Source organism: Somniosus microcephalus, chromosome 6, assembly GCF_052327205.1.
Source record: "Somniosus microcephalus isolate GS21.2 chromosome 6, FLI_Smic_1.0, whole genome shotgun sequence".
Taxonomy (NCBI): domain Eukaryota; kingdom Metazoa; phylum Chordata; class Chondrichthyes; order Squaliformes; family Somniosidae; genus Somniosus; species Somniosus microcephalus.
In genome coordinates this window covers 89,044,620-89,060,684 of record NC_140992.1, presented here as the reverse complement: position 1 = coordinate 89,060,684, position 16,065 = coordinate 89,044,620, and the positions used below count along the sequence as shown (strand labels likewise).

Sequence of the window (16,065 nt, the reverse complement as noted above, 5' to 3'; positions counted from 1 at the left end):
CTCACCACTTACAAAAAGCAACATTTTGTATTAACTTCAGCTTTTAAAACGAGGGCACCCTACCTAAAAGCTGCAGGTTTTAAGAAGGTTGGCCTTTTAAAAGCTGAAGCACATGGTCTTACCTTTAAAAGCTCTTGAAAGAAAGTGGTTAGTAGTTAAAAGTGAATTTTATTAATTACTTTGAAGACAAAAAAAATGCATCTGCGACGAGAGGAGATAGAAAGGGGGGGGTGGGGTGGGGAAAAAAAAGTGTGTTTACTTTCAATATTTATTAAAAATTAAAATAAAGCCAAAAGATCCTCCGTATAAATTCTCTGCAATTTATGGCCACACATGTTCAATCAGCAAAATAAACCTTTGCAATAAGTGTCTTTTAAACCAGGGTGCTCCACTAAAAATTGGGTTTAATGTTCCTTTATTTACGCCAAATATTTTGTTACACTACAATTTTTTTTTTTAATATAAGCACAATGTATAATATCTCAGATGTTAATGCTGTATAGCTGATAGACATTTTAGACAATTCTTGTGTGCCAGGCCACTTATCAAATTCAACTTGGGAAGAACAAGGAGGTTGGAGGAAGAGGCAGACAGATTATACAGCACATATGGTGCATCACAAATCAGTTAAACTCACTGCCATGTGCAGCTAATCTTTGGAGTGATGCCAAAGCACCTGCAAGGATAGGGCAAAGTCATCATTTCATGGGTCAAAGATTAGATCTAAAATCTATAGTAAATAGTGAGTCACCAGGTGGGCTGGAGACCATCCCAACCAATGTGTGTAACACATGGATAATCAGCATTAATTACATGTTTTACAAATCAACCATACTACTGGTTGAATTCAGAACACAAGTTTTTTAAAAAAAATTCTTAAGCCAGATGTTTTGAGGCCAAAATAAAAGCATGTCAGCCACACTCCGATAATAAACACAGGATTCAATTCAACTGCAAAATAAACTCTGAAAATGCAGCAAAACCACTCAGGATTCAGTCACTATAACTGGATTGAAAGGAAATCGGCAAGCTTTGGAAAACTGGACATTACAGCCCACATTTGCTGCAGACTCATGTGTCTCATGTTACTTTCTAAACATAAAAGTAAAATCTCAAATGAAAACGAAGCAATTTACAAGGCTTACTGTAAGGTTTTTGTTAACAAAGTATATTTAATGCATTAAATGAATATGACTCCCATCACTAACTACACAGAAGTTGAAATTCTTTTCAATTCTGTACCTTCATCGCCCCCTAATGGCTTAATTCACTAAATGCACTGAACAGTGTAGAACTGAACCACATAGACCAGGAAACATTAAAAAATCTTTAGTCTACACTCAGCTGATCAGGGGAGCAATGGGGCACTATGGTTGACTAGTCTTCAGAACTTTTGGGCAGGGCATGGGAGGAGAGCGCAAGCTTGGCAGCGGGACTAATCGGATAGCTCTTTCAAAAGAGCCAGCAGAAGCAAGATTGACTGAATGCCTCCATCTGTGCTGTAAGATTCTATGATTTAACACTTCAATAAAGATTAGGTATTACACTTTCCAGTGTGGCATTAACCTGCTTTTAATTTAGATTTCAAGAGACCAATATCTATGATTATTACAATGTAGCTGGGGCTGTACCAGAAGCCTTTTTGCCAGCCTACAAGTGTAAAACCACTTGGTTTGGTGAACAAGGCAGCAGAAAACATGGCTACCTCCAGCAGCATTGCAGAATAGTACTCAAAGGGATTGTGCAATTTAAATAGGCATCAATTTTTAACTGCATTGATGCAACATACAAGAACATAAGAAATAGGAGCAGGAGTAAGCCATCCGGCCCCTCGAGCCTGCGCTGCCCATTCATAAAGATCATTTCTGATCTTCTACCTCCACTCCACTTTCCTGCAGTATCCCCATATCCATTTAGTGTCCAAAAATCTATTGATCTCCACCTTGATAATACTCAACGACTGAGCATCCACAGTTCTCTGGGGTAGAGAATTCCAAAGATTCACCATCCTCCAAGTGAAGAAATTTCACCTCATCTCAGTCCTAAATGGCCGACCCCTTATCCTGAGACTGTGACCCCTGGTTCTAGACTCTCCAGCCAGGGGAAACAACCTCCAAGCATCAACCCAGTCAAGCCCAGCTCGCCAAGCCAAGTGGTTTTACATTTGCTGGCCTGCAAAAAGCTTACGGTACAGAGATCGATTTTTAGGCACTAAGGGAATCAAGGGATATGGGAATAGGGCGGGAAAGTGGAGATGAGGTAGATGATCAGCCATGATCTTATTGAATGGCGGAGCAGGCTCGAGGGGCCGAATGGCCTACTTCTACTCCTATTTATGTTTTTGTAAATTACATCAATGCAGTTAAGAATTGATGCCTACTGAAATTGAACAATCCCTTTAGAGTGCTATTCTGCAATGCTGCTGCAGGTAGCCATGTTTTCTACTGCCTCGTTCTCCAAGCCAAGTGGTTTTACATTTACTGGCCTACAAACAGCCCCAGCTACATAGTAATAATCATAATCAGAGATACTGGTCGCTTGAAATAGAAACATAGAAGATAGGAGCAGGAGTAGGCCATTCGGCCCTTCGAGCCTAAATTAAAAGTAGGCTAATGCCACACTGGAAAATGTAACACCCAATATAAAACTGCAGGATTTAAATATGCACTTTTATTCATACATACACAGCGGTTTGCTTTTCATTAGACAACTATCAAACAGAAGGAGAAAAGCTGCTTCTTTGTAAGAAGGATGGAGAAAGGGAGAGAAGGAGGAGAAAAGCCAAATTATCACAATCATGACCCACACCAGATAATTTGCATCACTGAGCTTTACTAGACAATGTTTTCATTTGTTTACATAGCCTTCCATGGAGTACATGACAGCTCCTTTCACGGTTCACAATTATTGACATTTAATCTTGTTGCAGTTAACACCGTCCGAACAGAATTTGCTTTTTCTGCAGCACAAATATACAATGTGCTTCACAACATTTCACAATATATGCACAATATGCGTTGAACACTTCGCAATCTCTAGAAGCTGAAGATCTTTTTCTCCCCAGCGCACATAAACACACACAATTTGAGCTCGTCATGAAACACTACAATCTCGATTTGTTTAAAGAGACTTCTTACTTCTTTTATCTAGAGCAAACCGGGTTTTAATTACATTACGCATTGGAAGAAACTCCATAAGTCAAGAATGGAGTGCAGTCATGATCCTTTCTGTTTAGTGAACCAAATGATAAAATCAGCAACCGTGTTGGTGGAACGACTACATTGTCTTCTGGTAAGCAGGAACTGGAAGAGTTCTGGTCATCAACAAAAATTAGAAGGCAATCTGGGGTCTGTAAAATTTGTAGGACACTTGTGTGAATTGCTTCACAAATGTATCATAATCTGAATTCCAATTGCACATTTCAGGGGGGTCACAAGGATGGTTAATATGAGAAACACTAATATATTAGGAATGCTTTTTGTGAAGTCAAAAATAAAAAAAGGTAGAAATGGAGCAGCTACCTCTCGCTATATCTGACCAAGAGTGAGTGAACAGTTGACACTGGATGCCAAAAGTGGAAAATATTTTCCATTCTCCAGCATGAACATTGCTCAACTTGAACATAAATGCACAGAAAGAGATTCATAAAATTTAAGAAGTGACTCAAATTTTAAAAGGCAGGTAGCAAAAAATCACACACCTTAAAAAGATTTCGCTGTGAAAGTTTATTAAAAAATATGTCCACATCCTCTCCGGAATGTAGTGACTGTTGCTGGGGTACAGTTCCAGTTATCCTCTGGTACCTTACCCAAGTGAGGAATTGTTCATGAATAAGCCTCGACAGCAAGTGTCAGCAGGCTATTCAAGTCAGTGCGGCATGACAGTGGAGCCTGATCCTCTTCACACATGCACACTTGTATCAGGGGTTGGTGAATAATAATCAGGTGCAAGACCCCTGGTCAATTTTCCTCTCCCCTAACTGATCAGAACTGTAGCATCCCTACAACCAACCTCAATGAAAATCAGTTTCCCCAGCAGAGATTAGGACCTTCATGGCCTGTATGGTTCAACTACTTCATAGCATCATAGCCTGATACAGCACAGGTGGTGGTCATTCGGCCCATCATGCATGTGCTGGCTCTTTGAAACAGCTATCAAATTAGTCCCACTCCCCTGCCTTTTCCCCATAGCCCTGCAATTGTTTCCCCTTCAAGAGCTATTAAGCAGCACAGCAAATCAAGAAAAAACTAGACCAACATATTCCCCATTTTGTTTAGTATCTTAACGTTTCATGTTAGAAAGGTAATATGCGGAGAAAACATTAGGAAATTTTTAATTTACAATATACTTCGGTATATAATGGGAGGTCCATCAAGGAACTAGAGTGGTAGACAACAGAGTACCCTGCTTTTTGTATTAAAAATTACTAAATTATAGGTGTGGAATTAGAACTCTATCCATCGGTTCAATACTGCTTTAACACCCAGATTTCATAGCATTACAACTTAGTGAAGATTTTGGAAGATGCTACATTAATATTTGTGACGATCACAGCAAGCTCAATTTTACTGCATACATATGCAACTGCAATACATTTGAACTGCAAATGATAGTTAAAAAGGAGCAGTCTGTCTTCATTAAAAATATTTGAACCTTTTGTGATTTAATAGTTAGTTACTCTGCAACAAATTCAGGATATGTAGCTCCTAATCAGTCAATAAGTTTGCTGGGACAGTCACTCCCAATTCAGTAGGAGATATCCAATTTACTGAGGTCATTCTTATTGCACATCCTCGTGTTATTGACTTATTTGATCCAATAAAAGGGCTAACTGCACAGGAAGAGAGGCCCTGCCAAATATTAGAGGGGCAATAATGCATAAAGATCTAGTGGGAAGGAGGGCAACATGCTATTGTTCTTGCCTAGCTAAGTGGACCTGATAATTTGGCAAAGGTGGGTTGCCATTACCCATCTCGGTCATGTCACCAGGCTTTTTTTTTTTTTTTTTTTAAATTTAATTTGGCATTTTGTTCGGTTTCCAGATTTTTCTGTATCCTTGGAAGGGGGAAGAGAGAGTTCCAGGTAGAGATGTAGACAGTTTGTTTACATTGTGGGTGCGAGTGGAGAGACCTGCAGGCTGGCTTTGGATGTTGCCCAGTGGATGCAGAAAGAAATGAGGCGGCGGCAATACATTCCACCTTCTTTGGCATGTGCTCCTTCAGTGAAACATCGCGTCTTCCCCTCCGCTTTTGCTCCCGTTTGGCCTACTGCTGTTGACTATGACCCCCCACCCCGACCCATCTCTCACTTTTTTCTGTTCCCTTCTCCCACCTTGTCCTCATCCACTCAAGCTCTGTCCAGTCCATCAGTACCTCCAGCACCCTAACCCCAACATATTCTGCGAATGCTCACTCCCTCCCCCAACAGGGACTGCTGGTTCACCATTCACCCTCCTCTACCAAAGCCTTCTGCAAAAAGCCCCCCACCCCAAGCCTTCTGGTTCCCTTTCTCCCAAACATAGAGCAATTTTTCTTCTCTCCTACCTGCAATGTATTTTCCAACTGTAAAAGTCAGCAAATACTCTGGAATACTAAAATGCCCATTAAACTAGCACGGGTCTGTCAGCAGCTACTGGGAAGGGTGCAGTAGCATGACGAAGCAGGTACAGGGGCAGAGGGCTAAAAGAAAAACTAACCCTGCATTTTATATAGCGTTTTTCATGACCTCAGGTCGTCCCCAATGCCCTTTATAGCTAAAGAAATACTTTTGCAGTGTAATCACCGTTGTAATGGAGACACGGCAGCCAATTTGTGCACAGCAAGGTCCCACAAACAGCAATGTGATCATGACCAGATCATCTGATTTTAAGCTATGGGCTAACGGAAAGACAATAGTTCAGTAGAGGGGGAAAGCAAGTAGAAGGGTGGATGGAGAAGAGCCCAGGAGATGGATAGGCTCGGAAGAGGCATATTAGGTCCAAAAATAAAATGTTTTAAAATTATATAAGTGGCAGAAGGAGGCAGCAGGCAGAGTGGGAGAGGTTGAAAAAATGAACAATTTAACTTTTAAACTGCAAAAATTGAAGTAAAAAAAAAACCAGAAGACCAAATATGGGATGTACAATTTGCAACAACAGTACCACGCAAGTTGTGAGGACTGAAAGGAAACTATAATGGTCCGCATAGTAATATGGATAGTTTCGTTTGCTAGGTATGAGCAGGCAAAGATATCACAGGTGTGACAAAATTGTGATACAGGAAATGCGCAGTTGCAGCACTTTAATGTATTACAGATATATGAAAGGATTTGGATTTTTTTTTGAAAAAGGCTATGGAGAGGTATCTAAGCCAATATACTAGTGAATATTTTTGAAAGTTAAAAAATTGGAAACAAATTAAAGATAAAATAATCAAGGACATTATAGACAAGCACGTTTGTCCCAAAAGTAATTTGGGGCAGCACACCTTTCTAATAACTAACCATCCATGAGCCAACCTACGTGCCTTGAGAACTCATCGGTTATCTGACTACATCACGAGATCAGTTGATATTTTCATACAAGGAATATGATGGTATGAGTATCAGAATGCCAGTGGGAACAGAGCTGTTAAAAAGTTTACAACCATTTTCTACGAAGAAAAATCCAACTCAAAATTTGTAAACACTTATGTTTGAAGTTAATTTTTTTTAAAACCTTTCCAGATTCTTGAGCAACAAAAACCACAGCACCATTCATCTGAAATATCAGGAAGGTTTTAGATGCAAGAAAACAACACTGATAATAACTGTGCCTCCTCCAGGGCCTTTACCCATGCAGCTTTCAAAACAAGAATCGCAGCTTGAATACTGATGTCCAATTTAATGTCAACATTGAAAAACTGCACATGGCTAGCTTTCTTCTTATCCCACTATATTGGCCCCAAGAGACCAAACAAGTGCTCTGTTCTTGGGTTTCAGCCAACACCACTCATCAGCCATTCAGAAGCTGCACCCATTTCAACTCCTGTGTTGCAGGGAGGCACAAGGTGTTGATTTGTCTGATGATGCTTCTGTGAAGTGCTTTGGGGTGTTTTTGTTAAGTTGTTAAAAGAATTTTATGACACTATGCAAGTATAGAAACTCAAATGTATGGGCCCGTTAAGAGCAGACATATCTTTTCAGCAGAAAAATTGCAATCTTCTCACATCTTGACAGACTGAAATTTAAACACCAGATTTTGTTCTGCTTTATACAATCACTGGAAATTTCAGTTGCATGTGTTGCTCTTCAAATTCAGTAATTTAAAAAAAAATTGTTTTCAGGAGTGGGTGATACTGGCAAGGCCATAATTATTGCCCATCCTTATCCAACCCAAGATGATGGTGGTGGTGGTCCTTCTTGAACCACTGTAGTACTTGGGGTAATGATGCTCCCATGATGACATTAGCTAGGGAATTTCAGATTTCAACCTAGCAACAAAGAAGGAACAATAAGTCAGGGTACGCAGCTGGAAGAGGAACCTGCAGGTTGGTGTTCCCATAACGTTGCTGGTTTTGTCTTTTTCAGTGATAGAGGTCATGGAGCTAGGAGGTGCTGTTGAAGCAAGACATTAGTCAACTAAATTCAATGGCTGGCTATCAAGCCAATTTAGTTTTGCAAATAGCTTGAGGAAACTCAGAACTAGCTAGCCTCCTTGGTGCAGCTGCCTTTTTACCAACACCGAGGCCAAATTTGGCAGATTACCAGCCACTGGGAAGACCCAGCCAAAATATAAGAATTTGCTGACGTTATCAGCCCCCAGACTGCTACAGGAAACTTTGTGCTATCTGGCACCGATGGGACCGAGCTGTTGCCGTTCCCTCAAAACTGCCGGACACGCCAGCGCTAATGTTGAAAGATACGGAAGCTTTTGAGCTCCGTATCTGTCAACAAAGCTTCTAAACAGTCCAAGCGTCTCTGTAGCTTAGCAACAGCTTTAGCAGACCTTGCAGAGCTTGACTGTTGAGGAAAAAAGCAACGAGAAGAAAAAAAAACTAACGAAAATGGCTCCTGATTTTTGCCGGTGGCTCGAGCATTCCGGACAGTTAGCCTCCGGATAACACAAAGTTTCCTGTATATAGAAGTAGCTTTAAAGCTTTATGTTGAAAAGAGTTACGTGTGGAAAGGCATCACTTGTAGACATTACAAAAATCTTAATTTTGGATGTTCTATTTACATAAACCTAAAATACAGAGGTAACAAGAGTATTCTCTTACGAGCAAAAAAAACACTTCTGCAAGTTCAAAACAAAAAAGTATAAATGAATTCCAAATAATTCTAAGCTTTCAGCTGAATTAGAACCATTTGTTTCAATAGTTCTTCATAGCGCTTCAGCTAAAATATTGTGGAATAGGTTTATACCATACATAAAAACACACCACACACCCTCGTCAAGCAACCATTGGAGCCAAGAATTTCAGTCATGATCACCTTAAACCCTGACTAAGCAGAATCGAAGCGGAGATAAACACATACTTTAGTGAATCAAGGCACAATCCCATTGCTTTTCCATTATTACAGATAAACAAGTACTTGCTTTGCCCAACAAGGTAATAATTAATTCATTCAGGATTTCTATGAACTGTAGATTGTTATCAATCCTCTTCATGATCTTGAAACATCAATCAGAACAAATTGGTCACTGTATCGAGGGATGCAGATACCAGAAGACAAGTTGGCAGTACATGTGTGGTGGGTTGTTGCTCGGGGTAGGAACTCTCCATTGGAACACCGTGTTGGCAAGCTGAACTGCACCCTTTGTGTCGACCTGCTTTTTTCTTCAGGGTCCTGGGCCACAGGATATGCTCCCTTTGCCAGTTTTTCATGCTTCCCTATCTATCTGCCTGCCCCAAACATCTAAACTATTCACACATTCTGTCCTATTTAGGTTTTCTCTTTGATTTTTCTCATTATGTTTCCTACCGTCATATGCGAATATCACTTCTGCTATTAAACCATCTTCTGTTTTTTATTTAACCTCCCAGAGGTCATTCTATTTCTTTAGACATGTCAGTGTGCATTTCCCCGCCCTCTTCCTTTGTTCTGCCCCTATTTAAATGCTGTTCATTAATATATTTCGGTTTTGACAAAGGGTTTCATCTAAAACATCAACTCACCTCTTCTCTCTACAGATGCTGCTTGACTTACTGAGTGTTTCCAACATTCTCTGTTTTTGTTTTAGCAGCAAAGGGTAATGGATTTGTGGAATAATCTGTCAATTTCACAGATAGTGCATTAAATGGGTCCAAGAAGCAGCTAGAGATGTTTCTGGGGAGAAGTAATTGAAGGTTATGGTGAGAAGGTAAGTAGTAGAGCTGAAGTCAATTGAAAAAGAAAGTGACCTTGTTGGGCAAATGGCCTTTATCTAAAAGTTATGTTCTTAGTTTCCAAGACATGCTGACAGATTAGATTTAGTTCCTGTACTAGCATACTTCTTTCGTATAGAAGTAGAAAAAAAACAAATTAAATATATAGCATACCCGAGAGCATTGAGCATGAACACAATAATTCAATCATTTATACTTTGATCAAGATCTTGAATTTAAACATTATCCTCAGTTCAGAACTAATGTAATAGGAGTAAATTAAACTGTTCTGTACACTGCAATTCTATCCTCAGATCAGTCATGGACATGCTTGTTCTCGTGCTCCAGTTCATTGTTTTTCCTATTGACAAGAATGCATTTTAGTTTATAAAATTATTTTGGTACAGTAGAAGTTTTACTCACATCAAGTATTGCTTTTATAAAAAGAATCCACATCCAATAATGATTAGTTCTGAAATTAATGATAATATAGAATATTCACCATTTTTAGGATGGGTCTTTGCTACTGAAAAAGGATACCTACCATCCCTCTTCTAAAGTAGTGACACGCATCAAGATACAAAACCATTGGCAACAGCCCTCCAGTGCCTTTGTGACTGAGTTTTGGCTATTCAGTTCCGGGATGGTACAACACCTGAACCCAAACCTGTTCTGCATCCACAACACTTTTTCCAGCAGGATTCACTGGACAATTATCAAAGACTCTGACCAATATCCATTTACTAGCTCTCAAAAAGGTGATTCCAATCACTAATGATGTTCTATTTTGTACATAATGCAGCTTATTGCATTGCCAAAGTATGGTGTCATGGACTGATGTGGGTTCACATCTACTATCCTCCACACTAATTGCCCATCTCCGACATTGTTGTGGAGAAATGCTTTGCACAAGTCAACTCACTTCCCAAAAAGGGAGGGAAAAACCATTGGGATTGTCAATCCCAGTCTGCTCTTGTACAACTCTTAATTGCCTGGGCCTATTTTAGTTTAACCTGTTTAGACCTTACTTATAATGGCAAACAGGAAGCAAATACAGGTAAATACATTTCAAAGCAGCATTGACAAGAGTCTTGGAACAAGTCACCCAGTTGACTGCAGTTTCCAGGACCCGGGGGGGGGGGGAAAAGAGAAAGAGAATAGCTTTGCATGTAATAGATTAGCCTAAGAAAATATGATGAAATTAGGTTTGCTAGCTTTTGTCCAGCCCAAGGCTTTTACAGAGTTGGCCATATTAAAAGGAAAGACACTTTGGGGGTGAAATGGACATGGGTGGGGGGGGGGGGGGGCGCAAAAACATGCGGAATCGCATTGGCCAACCATCATCTGACGTGCCCGAATATCCGTTCTACTGAAATCAACGGAACTGAATATCGGTCAGAGAGCATGACAAACAGCCCATGTAATACCCGCCTGTTTTGCACCCCGGCCCATATCCAATTTCACCACCTGTGTACAAGAACGGAACTGTTTCACACTATCCAAATTCGGAAATGGGCCCTCTTGCACATCAACAGATGAGAATTGGGCCCGATGCTGCTTGTACACATTGCAGTGCAGTAATTGAAAGCCACATTTTTTTCAGTTGGGTTTTCAGCTCATCAAAATTTCTGGGCAGCCAACCCCAAAACCAGACTCTGATTCAAAACAGAACAAATGGCCGCCCAAATGTAATAATATCTTGCAGCGTTATTTCAGTTCACTTTTACTGCCATGAACATTTCTTTAACAGAGGACAGGACCTCGTGCTGTGGATTGAGCAATCATTACAACCTCTGTTCAGCAAAAACATAGTGATCAAACCAATGGGGCACTTGTACCCCAGACTGTTGCTTAGTCATGAAAACGATGAAGATTAGTTGCAGAATCTGCAGCACGATTGAGTTGAACAGAAGCAGTGCAAGACCACAATGAGATAATCTCACACAGATTTGGCTTCATGTTAACTGCAACCAGTGCAAAGTGAACTTTTTAAAACCAATTTTAAATCCCCAAGCAATCCACTGGACCACTTCTCACAGAAGCATCATTGACCTCAGCTAACAAAAAGGTTACTGTCACTTGGACACTTGTATACCAAGGTCGGCTTTCCCCAATCAGAGATTGGAACAGAGCCAACTGTACAGCTCATTACTGCTCATCTGGAAGTACTGATATTAAGTTGATGTCCATGGGACAGCTCCTTCCTTGTCCCTCACCATATGGTACTATAAAGCAACCCAAATAAAGAATAGACACTTCCACAAAAGCAAAATACTGCAGACGCTGGAAATCGGAAATAAAAGCAGAAAATACGGGAAACACTCAGCAGGTCAGTTCTGATGAAATGTCATCGACCTGAAGTGTTACTTTCTCTCTCAACAGATTCTGCCTGATAGGCGGAGGGTTTCCAACATTCTGTTTTTACACAAACTTCCAACTGTGACAGCAAACTGTAAAAGCAAAATGAAGCTTGGAATATTAATCTACTGCCATCTGGTTGTGAGGTAAAATGCTCAACTGTCTAGCTGCCCAAGTTACTTAATTTTTGCAGAAGGCATTCTCAGATACCTGACCAGCAGTTTAACAATAGATATTGGAATTAGCCACTCAGTAACTTTCCACTTGCTTTTGCAGCAGTAATAGTAGAATATGCAAGTTTAAAAAAAAATTAATTTACAGGATGACGACATCTCAGGCAAGGCCAGCATTTATTGCCCATCCCCAATTGCTGTTGAGAAGGTGGTGGCGAGCCGCCTTCTTGAACTGCTGCAGTCCGTTTGGTGAAGGCACTCCCAGAGTGCTGTTCAGTAGGAAGTTCCAGGATTTTGACCCAGCGACAATGAAGGAACACTGATATATTTCCAAGTCAGGATGGTGTGTGACTTGGAGAGGAACTTGGAGGTGGTGGTGTTCTCATGTGCCTGCCACCCTTGTCCTTCTAGGTGGTAGAGGTCATGGGTTTCGGAGGTGCTAATGAAAAAGCCTTGGCAAGTTGCTGCAGTGCATCTTGTAGATGGTACACACTGCAGCCATGGTGCGCCAGTGGTGGAGGGAGTGAATGTTTAAGGCAGTGGATGGGGTGTCAATCAAGTGGGCTGCTTTATCCAGGATAGTGTCGAGCTTCTTGAATGGTGTTGGTGCTACACTCATCCAGGCAAATGGAGAGTATTCCATCACACTCCTGACTTGTGCGGTGTAGATGGTGGAAAGGCTTTGGGGAGTCAGGAGGCAAGTCACTTGCTGACGAATACCCAGCCCCTGACCTGCTCTTGTAGCCACAGTATTTATGTGGCTGGTCCAGTTAAGTTTCTGGTCAATGGTGACCTCCAGGATGGTGACAGTGGGGGATACCACAAGCAGCAGTTTAAGATTCTCAGTATTGGAATATGGCATATGCCTGTCCAGAAATTCAGTTACCACTGTATAGCTGTCTGAAGTGCCTTAAGGAACAACAGCCCGAGAATAGATCCTATACTTTTTTTTTATAAATAGAAAGATGCTGTCATATTGCACGAAGATTCCAAAAACTGAACCAACATATTGTAATCTTCTATAGTGCAACAGCCAGACTGATTTTCCCCTTTCTTGTTAGTTATAGCCTTGGAACTAAAACTCCCATCTTACAAGTTTTATGTTGGGCTGAAATGCCCAAAATAAGGTAATCACTAAGCATATTAACGATGCTGGGTACTCACACCGACAACATAACCCAACAAGCACTGATGTGCTTATAATAACAGCCTTATTAGCAATCAAAGAGTTCCCTGTGGAATATCTCTAATATGCAACATGTATTGGAACATCTGGATGCTCGCTCGTGTTTAATTGTTCTAACTACAACTTGAAAGAAAAATTACAGCCTGCAACAGATGTGAGCCAAGTGCTTATCCATCACCTCAACTTAAATCAGAAATCCAAGTTCCATGAGGCAATTAAAACAAGGATCTTAGCTAGAAGAGCTTATCTAGTGGTTTGCAGGCCCCCCCAAGTTTGAACAGACAGCTAATGGAGCTATTCCCTGATGTTCCAATTTCTGGTCATTGCTAACACTTATTAACCACTCCCTCATACTTTTAATGAGAGGACTGCTGACAAATCCCTTTAACTATTTGGCATAGATCAGTTTTTGTAAGACAGTCTGAAAGCAAAAGGGGTTGCAGGCAGAGGTAGGAAGTCTAATTAGGACAGGACAGGAAGGATGGTGCAATTTACTGAAAGTTTAAAAATATTTCAGCCTTTTGAAGTTTCCTCCCCCCCACCACCAAAGGTTTACAGTTAGACTATTTGATTCCACATTTTATAAATTAAGTTGAATCATATGGGAATTTGAGTTCAAGGCAATATCTTACATCATTGTAAATAGCCATTTTGGACAAGTTTATCTGGAAGGTACTGGCTTCTCTTTCTAAATAATTTAGACAGTAAGTGCAGAGATATTGCTAATATAAAAGAAAAGGTTCAAGAAAGAGCAAAACAAGTCTTTGTTAGTCAACTGCAGGTTATTGATTGTACTCCCGACAGATAAAAAGTCTGTACAATGCATAACTCATCTAGCAGAAACAAAATCAATCGTATCACCATTTTTTTCCCAAATTTAAGTCTCAGAACAGATTGGTATATTTTTTTTGTGTGAGAACCACACCTTATAGATCAATCATTTCTGAAACTATGCTTAAAAATTTGACAAATCTATAAAATCCAAGATTGTTCCCCAGCCCGGGATGTCAAGACAAACATCTGTACCCATACAGTAGAGATTGGCAAACGCATGGCATGCTACAGATTCACCCTAATGCTTTCACAAGACAATCCCAGATGTATTATGGAGCAGTTAAGAGAATGAAAAATAAGCCCCTAATTCTGCACTCAGATCATGAATCATGGTAGGCAAGACAGGAAGTACATGGAAGTTAGAATTAATTGCCAGATAAATATTACACTAAACTAGCAAAAAGAATTCTTTGGAGGGTGGCATTAAAAAGTCAAACTCCAAAAACTCTGACAAAGGGCCATTGACCTGAAACGTTAACTCTGTTTCTCTCTCCACAGATGCTGCCTGACCTGCTGAGTATTTCCAGCATTTTCTGTTTTAATTCCAAAAACTCACTTCCTTCAAATAAAAGGTGTTACTATGGGAACCCATATGGATTCCAACAATGCTGGTCTTTTTGTAGGATGTGTGAAATACTTGTTCAAATCCTACTCAGGGCCCCTGCCTGAAATTTTGATTTCTCCCTTCCTTCAAAATCTATTACAATTCACTGAATCCCACAACTGTCCGAATTATGCTTCTTCCCACCCAGCTTCTTGTAAAGGCTTAGTCTCTGTGTCTCAAACGACTGCACTTTCCACACCGCAGTTTTTGAAATGTGGTCCTTTTTCATCAGCCAACATTTCCCCATCATCGTGATTAACAGGCCCCAATACTTTGTCTAGCCCATTTTCTGAGTGTCTGTTTTCACCCCAAAGAAAATTACAACCACCTTCCTGGTCCTCTCTTTTCACCCCATTTGCATCTTCCACCATCCATAACCTGATTCTACCAAATAAATCTGCCCCTTCCTCCTCCCAACCTCCCTGGAGTGGACAAGGATGTTCTTTCCATGACTAATATTCCACTCTTCCCCCAATCCAATCTTCCAGCTGCTTTCCCTAGCACCTACCCATTCAACAAAAGATGCAACAACTATCCAATCAGCTCCTCATACATCATTGTCTAGAGACCCCAAACACTCCATCCATGCAAGACAGAAATTCAGACAAACTTCCTCTGACCTAGTATACTGTATTTGCTGCTCATGGTGCATTGTCCTCTATATTGGAGACCAAACACAGATTAGGTGACCTCTTGGCCAAGCACCTCTATTTTGTCCACAAGTGCAACCCTGAAGCTCACCACTTTAAAGCCCCTTCCTATTCTGACTCTGTCCTCGCCATCTTTGGCCTCCTACAATTTAAAGTATTAGTAGCTTGCTGTCAGACCCTTAAGTGTGGTTTTAACCTTACCTTTTACATTTAACTGGATAGCCACAGGAACCACGCTGCTCGGGAACAACATGTCAACCTGAGGCGGGAGTTCAGTGGCCATTGCTCCAGCTGATTAGTTGACAGCATCAATTGTACTATAAAAGCTCCCACCTGAGTGTTGATCACTTTCCTCGGCAGAAGCAGCTTCTCACTGCATTCCCAGCACAGATTCTGCAGGTTACAGTCTTTCCAGCAAAGTCTTCATCCAGTGTCACCTCATTGGAAGAACCTCTCTCACTGTTGACAGATTGCTTCTGTCATCTCTACTTCACCTGCCATCTATTCCATCAGCATGAGTGCCGTTTATACTATCTCACTTTGGTCTGCAGAATCTGAACACGATGAGCCCCAACACCAGCAGCACCACCACCACCCTTCTCTGCAATCACCTGATGCTGCACAGGACAGAGGGCATCAGCACCAGAGCACAGTGCTGCCCGGGAGGCCAAGTATGGCCTTATCAAGACCAGATTTACTTCACTTGATGCTGTACACCCATATGGGTGCTACATGATGCGCCAGGTTGGTACCACCCCACAGCAACACCATAAAGCATCCCTGCAATAACCAAGCCATTCCTTTCACACTCACCACCATTGCTGGAGGTACCGTTATGCATCACCATTCACTGCAACTCATTAAGCCACTTAAAAGGTGCACAGAAAACTGTTTAAGACCAGAAAGTGTTGAAAATAAAAAAGAGTTTTATGTTTGA

At 40.9% G+C, this 16,065-nt stretch overlaps 1 protein-coding gene across 3 annotated transcripts in view; it reads right to left on the bottom strand.

The window, feature by feature from the left end:
- The window catches only part of LOC147115866 (SPRY domain-containing SOCS box protein 1-like), a 195,639-nt gene that overhangs the window by 150,691 nt on the left and 28,883 nt on the right, over positions 1–16,065 (bottom strand). The gene's annotated exons all lie outside the window — the stretch shown is intronic.